Source organism: Schistocerca gregaria, chromosome 5 (genome assembly GCF_023897955.1).
Source record: "Schistocerca gregaria isolate iqSchGreg1 chromosome 5, iqSchGreg1.2, whole genome shotgun sequence".
NCBI classification, from domain to species: domain Eukaryota; kingdom Metazoa; phylum Arthropoda; class Insecta; order Orthoptera; family Acrididae; genus Schistocerca; species Schistocerca gregaria.
In genome coordinates, this window is record NC_064924.1 from 355,301,239 (window position 1) to 355,311,631 (window position 10,393).

The 10,393-nt window shown below is 49.8% G+C and overlaps 2 non-coding genes across 2 annotated transcripts; both read left to right on the forward strand.

Annotated features, from left to right (window-relative positions):
- Positions 1-1,030: 1,030 nt before the first annotated feature.
- Trnas-cga (transfer RNA serine (anticodon CGA)) lies at positions 1,031-1,105 on the forward strand. Its single transcript has one exon. It is a non-coding gene; the product is annotated as a tRNA-Ser (tRNA).
- Positions 1,106-1,629: 524 nt separating this feature from the next.
- Positions 1,630-1,704, forward strand: Trnas-cga (transfer RNA serine (anticodon CGA)). The gene has a single exon. It is a non-coding gene; the product is annotated as a tRNA-Ser (tRNA).
- The last annotated feature ends 8,689 nt before the right edge of the window (positions 1,705-10,393 follow it).

The window sequence follows — 10,393 nt, forward strand, 5'->3', positions numbered from 1 at the left end:
CATGTCTCCGCAGTATCCTTTCTTTCAGGAGTGCTAGTTCTGCAAGTTTCGCAGAAGAGCTTCTGTAAAGTTTGGAAGGTAGGAGACGGATACTGGCAGAAGTAAAGCTGTGAGTACCGGACATGAGTCGTGCTTCGGTAGCTCTGTTGGTAGAGCACTTGCCCGCGAAAGGCAAAGGTCCCGAGTTCGAGTCTCGGTCGGGCACACAGTTTTAATCTGCCAGGAAGTTTCATATCAGCGCACACTCCGCTGCAGAGTGAAAATCTCATTCTGGAAACATCCCCCAGGCTGTGGCTAAGCCATGTCTCCGCAGTATCCTTTCTTTCAGGAGTGCTAGTTCTGCAAGTTTCGCAGAAGAGCTTCTGTAAAGTTTGGAAGGTAGGAGACGGATACTGGCAGAAGTAAAGCTGTGAGTACCGGACGTGAGTCGTGCTTCGGTAGCTCAGTTGGTAGAGCACTTGCCCGCGAAAGGCAAAGGTCCCGAGTTCGAGTCTCGGTCGGGCACACAGTTTTAATCTGCCAGGAAGTTTCATATCAGCGCACACTCCGCTGCAGAGTGAAAATCTCATTCTGGAAACATCCCCCAGGCTGTGGCTAAGCCATGTCTCCGCAGTATCCTTTCTTTCAGGAGTGCTAGTTCTGCAAGTTTCGCAGAAGAGCTTCTGTAAAGTTTGGAAGGTAGGAGACGGATACTGGCAGAAGTAAAGCTGTGAGTACCGGACGTGAGTCGTGCTTCGGTAGCTCTGTTGGTAGAGCACTTGCCCGCGAAAGGCAAAGGTCCCGAGTTCGAGTCTCGGTCGGGCACACAGTTTTAATCTGCCAGGAAGTTTCATATCAGCGCACACTCCGCTGCAGAGTGAAAATCTCATTCTGGAAACATCCCCCCGGCTGTGGCTAAGCCATGTCTCCGCAGTATCCTTTCTTTCAGGAGTGCTAGTTCTGCAAGTTTCGCAGAAGAGCTTCTGTAAAGTTTGGAAGGTAGGAGACGGATACTGGCAGAAGTAAAGCTGTGAGTACCGGACGTGAGTCGTGCTTCGGTAGCTCAGTTGGTAGAGCACTTGCCCGCGAAAGGCAAAGGTCCCGAGTTCGAGTCTCGGTCGGGCAACAGTTTTAATCTGCCAGGAAGTTTCATATCAGCGCACACTCCGCTGCAGAGTGAAAATCTCATTCTGGAAACATCCCCCAGGCTGTGGCTAAGCCATGTCTCCGCAGTATCCTTTCTTTCAGGAGTGCTAGTTCTGCAAGTTTCGCAGAAGAGCTTCTGTAAAGTTTGGAAGGTAGGAGACGGATACTGGCAGAAGTAAAGCTGTGAGTACCGGACGTGAGTCGTGCTTCGGTAGCTCAGTTGGTAGAGCACTTGCCCGCGAATGGCAAAGGTCCCGAGTTCGAGTCTCGGTCGGGCACACAGTTTTAATCTGCCAGGAAGTTTCATATCAGCGCACACTCCGCTGCAGAGTGAAAATCTCATTCTGGAAACATCCCCCAGGCTGTGGCTAAGCCATGTCTCCGCAGTATCCTTTCTTTCAGGAGTGCTAGTTCTGCAAGTTTCGCAGAAGAGCTTCTGTAAAGTTTGGAAGGTAGGAGACGGATACTGGCAGAAGTAAAGCTGTGAGTACCGGACGTGAGTCGTGCTTCGGTAGCTCAGTTGGTAGAGCACTTGCCCGCGAAAGGCAAAGGTCCCGAGTTCGAGTCTCGGTCGGGCAACAGTTTTAATCTGCCAGGAAGTTTCATATCAGCGCACACTCCGCTGCAGAGTGAAAATCTCATTCTGGAAACATCCCCCAGGCTGTGGCTAAGCCATGTCTCCGCAGTATCCTTTCTTTCAGGAGTGCTAGTTCTGCAAGTTTCGCAGAAGAGCTTCTGTAAAGTTTGGAAGGTAGGAGACGGATACTGGCAGAAGTAAAGCTGTGAGTACCGGACGTGAGTCGTGCTTCGGTAGCTCAGTTGGTAGAGCACTTGCCCGCGAATGGCAAAGGTCCCGAGTTCGAGTCTCGGTCGGGCACACAGTTTTAATCTGCCAGGAAGTTTCATATCAGCGCACACTCCGCTGCAGAGTGAAAATCTCATTCTGGAAACATCCCCCAGGCTGTGGCTAAGCCATGTCTCCGCGGTATCCTTTCTTTCAGGAGTGCTAGTTCTGCAAGTTTCGCAGAAGAGCTTCTGTAAAGTTTGGAAGGTAGGAGACGGATACTGGCAGAAGTAAAGCTGTGAGTACCAGACGTGAGTCGTGCTTCAGTAGCTCAGTTGGTAGAGCACTTGCCCGCGAAAGGCAAAGGTCCCGAGTTCGAGTCTCGGTCGGGCACACAGTTTTAATCTGCCAGGAAGTTTCATATCAGCGCACACTCCGCTGCAGAGTGAAAATCTCATTCTGGAAACATCCCCCAGGCTGTGGCTAAGCCATGTCTCCGCAGTATCCTTTCTTTCAGGAGTGCTAGTTCTGCAAGTTTCGCAGAAGAGCTTCTGTAAAGTTTGGAAGGTAGGAGACGGATACTGGCAGAAGTAAAGCTGTGAGTACCGGACGTGAGTCGTGCTTCGGTAGCTCAGTTGGTAGAGCACTTGCCCGCGAAAGGCAAAGGTCCCAAGTTCGAGTCTCGGTCGGGCACACAGTTTTAATCTGCCAGGAAGTTTCATATCAGCGCACACTCCGCTGCAGAGTGAAAATCTCATTCTGGAAACATCCCCCAGGCTGTGGCTAAGCCATGTCTCCGCAGTATCCTTTCTTTCAGGAGTGCTAGTTCTGCAAGTTTCGCAGAAGAGCTTCTGTAAAGTTTGGAAGGTAGGAGACGGATACTGGCAGAAGTAAAGCTGTGAGTACCGGACGTGAGTCGTGCTTCGGTAGCTCAGTTGGTAGAGCACTTGCCCGCGAAAGGCAAAGGTCCCGAGTTCGAGTCTCGGTCGGGCACACAGTTTTAATCTGCCAGGAAGTTTCATATCAGCGCACACTCCGCTGCAGAGTGAAAATCTCATTCTGGAAACATCCCCCAGGCTGTGGCTAAGCCATGTCTCCGCAGTATCCTTTCTTTCAGGAGTGCTAGTTCTGCAAGTTTCGCAGAAGAGCTTCTGTAAAGTTTGGAACGTAGGTGTCGGATACTGGCAGAAGTAAAGCTGTGAGTACCGGACGTGAGTCGTGCTTCGGTAGCTCAGTTGGTAGAGCACTTGCCCGCGAAAGGCAAAGGTCCCGAGTTCGAGTCTCGGTCGGGCACACAGTTTTAATCTGCCAGGAAGTTTCATATCAGCGCACACTCCGCTGCAGAGTGAAAATCTCATTCTGGAAACATCCCCCAGGCTGTGGCTAAGCCATGTCTCCGCAGTATCCTTTCTTTCAGGAGTGCTAGTTCTGCAAGTTTCGCAGAAGAGCTTCTGTAAAGTTTCGAAGGTAGGAGACGGATACTGGCAGAAGTAAAGCTGTGAGTACCGGACGTGAGTCGTGCTTCGGTAGCTCTGTTGGTAGAGCACTTGCCCGCGAAAGGCAAAGGTCCCGAGTTCGAGTCTCGGTCGGGCACACAGTTTTAATCTGCCAGGATGTTTCATATCAGCGCACACTCCGCTGCAGAGTGAAAATCTCATTCTGGAAACATCCCCCAGGCTGTGGCTAAGCCATGTCTCCGCAGTATCCTTTCTTTCAGGAGTGCTAGTTCTGCAAGTTTCGCAGAAGAGCTTCTGTAAAGTTTGGAAGGTAGGAGACGGATACTGGCAGAAGTAAAGCTGTGAGTACCGGACGTGAGTCGTGCTTCGGTAGCTCAGTTGGTAGAGCACTTGCCCGCGAAAGGCAAAGGTCCCGAGTTCGAGTCTCGGTCGGGCACACAGTTTTAATCTGCCAGGAAGTTTCATATCAGCGCACACTCCGCTGCAGAGTGAAAATCTCATTCTGGAAACATCCCCCAGGCTGTGGCTAAGCCATGTCTCCGCAGTATCCTTTCTTTCAGGAGTGCTAGTTCTGCAAGTTTCGCAGAAGAGCTTCTGTAAAGTTTGGAAGGTAGGAGACGGATACTGGCAGAAGTAAAGCTGTGAGTACCGGACGTGAGTCGTGCTTCGGTAGCTCAGTTGGTAGAGCACTTGCCCGCGAAAGGCAAATGTCCCGAGTTCGAGTCTCGGTCGGGCACACAGTTTTAATCTGCCAGGAAGTTTCATATCAGCGCACACTCCGCTGCAGAGTGAAAATCTCATTCTGGAAACATCCCCCAGGCTGTGGCTAAGCCATGTCTCCGCAGTATCCTTTCTTTCAGGAGTGCTAGTTCTGCAAGTTTCGCAGAAGAGCTTCTGTAAAGTTTGGAAGGTAGGAGACGGATACTGGCAGAAGTAAAGCTGTGAGTACCGGACGTGAGTCGTGCTTCGGTAGCTCAGTTGGTAGAGCACTTGCCCGCGAAAGGCAAAGGTCCCGAGTTCGAGTCTCGGTCGGGCACACAGTTTTAATCTGCCAGGAAGTTTCATATCAGCGCACACTCCGCTGCAGAGTGAAAATCTCATTCTGGAAACATCCCCCAGGCTGTGGCTAAGCCATGTCTCCGCAGTATCCTTTCTTTCAGGAGTGCTAGTTCTGCAAGTTTCGCAGAAGAGCTTCTGTAAAGTTTGGAAGGTAGGAGACGGATACTGGCACAAGTAAAGCTGTGAGTACCGGACGTGAGTCGTGCTTCGGTAGCTCAGTTGGTAGAGCACTTGCCCGCGAAAGGCAAAGGTCCCGAGTTCGAGTCTCGGTCGGGCACACAGTTTTAATCTGCCAGGAAGTTTCATATCAGCGCACACTCCGCTGCAGAGTGAAAATCTCATTCTGGAAACATCCCCCAGGCTGTGGCTAAGCCATGTCTCCGCAGTATCCTTTCTTTCAGGAGTGCTAGTTCTGCAAGTTTCGCAGAAGAGCTTCTGTAAAGTTTGGAAGGTAGGAGACGGATACTGGCAGAAGTAAAGCTGTGAGTACCGGACGTGAGTCGTGCTTCGGTAGCTCAGTTGGTAGAGCACTTGCCCGCGAAAGGCAAAGGTCCCGAGTTCGAGTCTCGGTCGGGCACACAGTTTTAATCTGCCAGGAAGTTTCATATCAGCGCACACTCCGCTGCAGAGTGAAAATCTCATTCTGGAAACATCCCCCAGGCTGTGGCTAAGCCATGTCTCCGCAGTATCCTTTCTTTCAGGAGTGCTAGTTCTGCAAGTTTCGCAGAAGAGCTTCTGTAAAGTTTGGAAGGTAGGAGACGGATACTGGCAGAAGTAAAGCTGTGAGTACCGGACGTGAGTCGTGCTTCGGTAGCTCAGTTGGTAGAGCACTTGCCCGCGAAAGGCAAAGGTCCCGAGTTCGAGTCTCGGTCGGGCACACAGTTTTAATCTGCCAGGAAGTTTCATATCAGCGCACACTCCGCTGCAGAGTGAAAATCTCATTCTGGAAACATCCTCCAGGCTGTGGCTAAGCCATGTCTCCGCAGTATCCTTTCTTTCAGGAGTGCTAGTTCTGCAAGTTTCGCAGAAGAGCTTCTGTAAAGTTTGGAAGGTAGGAGACGGATACTGGCAGAAGTAAAGCTGTGAGTACCGGACGTGAGTCGTGCTTCGGTAGCTCAGTTGGTAGAGCACTTGCCCGCGAAAGGCAAAGGTCCCGAGTTCGAGTCTCGGTCGGGCACACAGTTTTAATCTGCCAGGAAGTTTCATATCAGCGCACACTCCGCTGCAGAGTGAAAATCTCATTCTGGAAACATCCCCCAGGCTGTGGCTAAGCCATGTCTCCGCAGTATCCTTTCTTTCAGGAGTGCTAGTTCTGCAAGTTTCGCAGAAGAGCTTCTGTAAAGTTTGGAAGGTAGGAGACGGATACTGGCAGAAGTAAAGCTGTGAGTACCGGACGTGAGTCGTGCTTCGGTAGCTCAGTTGGTAGAGCACTTGCCCGCGAAAGGCAAAGGTCCCGAGTTCGAGTCTCGGTCGGGCACACAGTTTTAATCTGCCAGGAAGTTTCATATCAGCGCACACTCCGCTGCAGAGTGAAAATCTCATTCTGGAAACATCCCCCAGGCTGTGGCTAAGCCATGTCTCCGCAGTATCCTTTCTTTCAGGAGTGCTAGTTCTGCAAGTTTCGCAGAAGAGCTTCTGTAAAGTTTGGAAGGTAGGAGTCGGATACTGGCAGAAGTAAAGCTGTGAGTACCGGACGTGAGTCGTGCTTCGGTAGCTCAGTTGGTAGAGCACTTGCCCGCGAATGGCAAAGGTCCCGAGTTCGAGTCTCGGTCCGGCACACAGTTTTAATCTGCCAGGAAGTTTCAAATCAGCGCACACTCCGCTGCAGAGTGAAAATCTCATTCTGGAAACATCCCCCAGGCTGTGGCTAAGCCATGTCTCCGCAGTATCCTTTCTTTCAGGAGTGCTAGTTCTGCAAGTTTCGCAGAAGAGCTTCTGTAAAGTTTGGAAGGTAGGAGATGGATACTGGCAGAAGTAAAGCTGTGAGTACCGGACGTGAGTCGTGCTTCGGTAGCTCAGTTGGTAGAGCACTTGCCCGCGAAAGGCAAAGGTCCCGAGTTCGAGTCTCGGTCGGGCACACAGTTTTAATCTGCCAGGAAGTTTCATATCAGCGCACACTCCGCTGCAGAGTGAAAATCTCATTCTGGAAACATCCCCCAGGCTGTGGCTAAGCCATGTCTCCGCAGTATCCTTTCTTTCAGGAGTGCTAGTTCTGCAAGTTTCGCAGAAGAGCTTCTGTAAAGTTTCGAAGGTAGGAGACGGATACTGGCAGAAGTAAAGCTGTGAGTACCGGACGTGAGTCGTGCTTCGGTAGCTCAGTTGGTAGAGCACTTGCCCGCGAAAGGCAAAGGTCCCGAGTTCGAGTCTCGGTCGGGCACACAGTTTTAATCTGCCAGGATGTTTCATATCAGCGCACACTCCGCTGCAGAGTGAAAATCTCATTCTGGAAACATCCCCCAGGCTGTGGCTAAGCCATGTCTCCGCAGTATCCTTTCTTTCAGGAGTGCTAGTTCTGCAAGTTTCGCAGAAGAGCTTCTGTAAAGTTTGGAAGGTAGGAGACGGATACTGGCAGAAGTAAAGCTGTGAGTACCGGACGTGAGTCGTGCTTCGGTAGCTCAGTTGGTAGAGCACTTGCCCGCGAAAGGCAAAGGTCCCGAGTTCGAGTCTCGGTCGGGCACACAGTTTTAATCTGCCAGGAAGTTTCATATCAGCGCACACTCCGCTGCAGAGTGAAAATCTCATTCTGGAAACATCCCCCAGGCTGTGGCTAAGCCATGTCTCCGCAGTATCCTTTCTTTCAGGAGTGCTAGTTCTGCAAGTTTCGCAGAAGAGCTTCTGTAAAGTTTGGAAGGTAGGAGTCGGATACTGGCAGAAGTAAAGCTGTGAGTACCGGACGTGAGTCGTGCTTCGGTAGCTCAGTTGGTAGAGCACTTGCCCGCGAAAGGCAAAGGTCCCGAGTTCGAGTCTCGGTCAGGCACACAGTTTTAATCTGCCAGGAAGTTTCATATCAGCGCACACTCCGCTGCAGAGTGAAAATCTCATTCTGGAAACATCCCCCAGGCTGTGGCTAAGCCATGTCTCCGCAGTATCCTTTCTTTCAGGAGTGCTAGTTCTGCAAGTTTCGCAGAAGAGCTTCTGTAAAGTTTGGAAGGTAGGAGACGGATACTGGCAGAAGTAAAGCTGTGAGTACCGGACGTGAGTCGTGCTTCGGTAGCTCAGTTGGTAGAGCACTTGCCCGCGAAAGGCAAAGGTCCCGAGTTCGAGTCTCGGTCGGGCACACAGTTTTAATCTGCCAGGAAGTTTCATATCAGCGCACACTCCGCTGCAGAGTGAAAATCTCATTCTGGAAACATCCCCCAGGCTGTGGCTAAGCCATGTCTCCGCAGTATCCTTTCTTTCAGGAGTGCTAGTTCTGCAAGTTTCGCAGAAGAGCTTCTGTAAAGTTTGGAAGGTAGGAGACGGATACTGGCAGAAGTAAAGCTGTGAGTACCGGACGTGAGTCGTGCTTCGGTAGCTCAGTTGGTAGAGCACTTGCCCGCGAAAGGCAAAGGTCCCGAGTTCGAGTCTCGGTCGGGCACACAGTTTTAATCTGCGAGGAAGTTTCATATCAGCGCACACTCCGCTGCAGAGTGAAAATCTCATTCTGGAAACATCCCCCAGGCTGTGGCTAAGCCATGTCTCCGCAGTATCCTTTCTTTCAGGAGTGCTAGTTCTGCAAGTTTCGCAGAAGAGCTTCTGTAAAGTTTCGAAGGTAGGAGACGGATACTGGCAGAAGTAAAGCTGTGAGTACCGGACGTGAGTCGTGCTTCGGTAGCTCAGTTGGTAGAGCACTTGCCCGCGAAAGGCAAAGGTCCCGAGTTCGAGTCTCGGTCGGGCACACATTTTTAATCTGCCAGGAAGTTTCATATCAGCGCACACTCCGCTGCAGAGTGAAAATCTCATTCTGGAAACATCCCCCAGGCTGTGGCTAAGCCATGTCTCCGCAGTATCCTTTCTTTCAGGAGTGCTAGTTCTGCAAGTTTCGCAGAAGAGCTTCTGTAAAGTTTGGAAGGTAGGAGACGGATACTGGCAGAAGTAAAGCTGTGAGTACCGGACGTGAGTCGTGCTTCGGTAGCTCAGTTGGTAGAGCACTTGCCCGCGAAAGGCAAAGGTCCCGAGTTCGAGTCTCGGTCGGGCACACAGTTTTAATCTGCCAGGAAGTTTCATATCAGCGCACACTCCGCTGCAGAGTGAAAATCTCATTCTGGAAACATCCCCCAGGCTGTGGCTAAGCCATGTCTCCGCAGTATCCTTTCTTTCAGGAGTGCTAGTTCTGCAAGTTTCGCAGAAGAGCTTCTGTAAAGTTTGGAAGGTAGGAGACGGATACTGGCAGAAGTAAAGCTGTGAGTACCGGACGTGAGTCGTGCTTCGGTAGCTCAGTTGGTAGAGCACTTGCCCGCGAAAGGCAAAGGTCCCAAGTTCGAGTCTCGGTCGGGCACACAGTTTTAATCTGCCAGGAAGTTTCATATCAGCGCACACTCCGCTGCAGAGTGAAAATCTCATTCTGGAAACATCCCCCAGGCTGTGGCTAAGCCATGTCTCCGCAGTATCCTTTCTTTCAGGAGTGCTAGTTCTGCAAGTTTCGCAGAAGAGCTTCTGTAAAGTTTGGAAGGTAGGAGACGGATACTGGCAGAAGTAAAGCTGTGAGTACCGGACGTGAGTCGTGCTTCGGTAGCTCAGTTGGTAGAGCACTTGCCCGCGAAAGGCAAAGGTCCCGAGTTCGAGTCTCGGTCGGGCACACAGTTTTAATCTGCCAGGAAGTTTCAATGGGTTCCAACACAGCCCCGAATACAGTCATAGAGCTACGAAATGTGGAGCCTAGTTGGCGTGACTGCTCAAAAATGTGGCAAACTCAAGAGACGAGAACCACCTTGTTTCAGTCCTAGGCTTTTAAAACTCTGCTCAAACGGCCGATTAGAGGGTTGTTTTGGAAGATTTTCCACATTCGTCCAGTCGATTCTGGCCCTAAGTATTTCCGAACAACCCAAAACCTTTCCACTTTCAAAATATGTTTTTACATGAAATGTTTTCGATTGCGAATATGAACAACCATCAGAATGACGACAGTTAAAACGTGTGCAAGACCGGGACTCCATTCCGGATTCTCCGCTTTCCGCAAGAGGTGGCCTTAACCGCTTTGGCTACCCGTGCACAACTGACAGTCAGATCCAAACTTCCACATGTCATCGTTCCTGCGTTACAGCTTGTCTACACACATTTTGTAATTCCCTTACGGAGGAAGACATTTCAATTGAATGTCACTACGTGATATCGGCGGAATGCATGAATTGCGTTTTTCTTCAGACACAGCACTGCGCAGGCTTCGCAATATCCAAAACACATCTTATTCAGCTTTATTTATGTCAGCCCACGTTAAAAATGAAAATGATGGAAGTAATGTTGTACATTCATTAATGCGGTTAGATGTGCCGTTTCGTAACCAAAATAATGTGATATAATGCCACCAAAGTTGAATAAAAGGTTCGCTACTTCGTGGAACATTGAAGTGGCATTAATTTTTAGTTCATCGCAGTATTACTGGAATATAAAGTCATTGAAAATATTATCATGTATTAAATTATATAACTCGTTACTTATGCTGATCATTTACACTCTTGGATAAAATTGGTAGCTCCATTTTCATATTAATAATATCAAAAGATTTATATTGAAATATTTGTGTCGTTTAGTTACCAGATTAATCTATCTGAAATGTACTAAGTGGATAATTAGAAGTCACACGAGATAAAATTAGCTTCGCTTACTTCCTATTAAAACTACTATTTGGGGTACGATGCGTTCTCAGTCTCACTGAATTAGCTGTATCGAAAACGGCAGTACTAGAATTTTGCATCTTCTTGGAGAAAATGTCTACTGACACACGTGCCTGCAACCATGACCATACATTCTTTCTACTATACTATGGTAG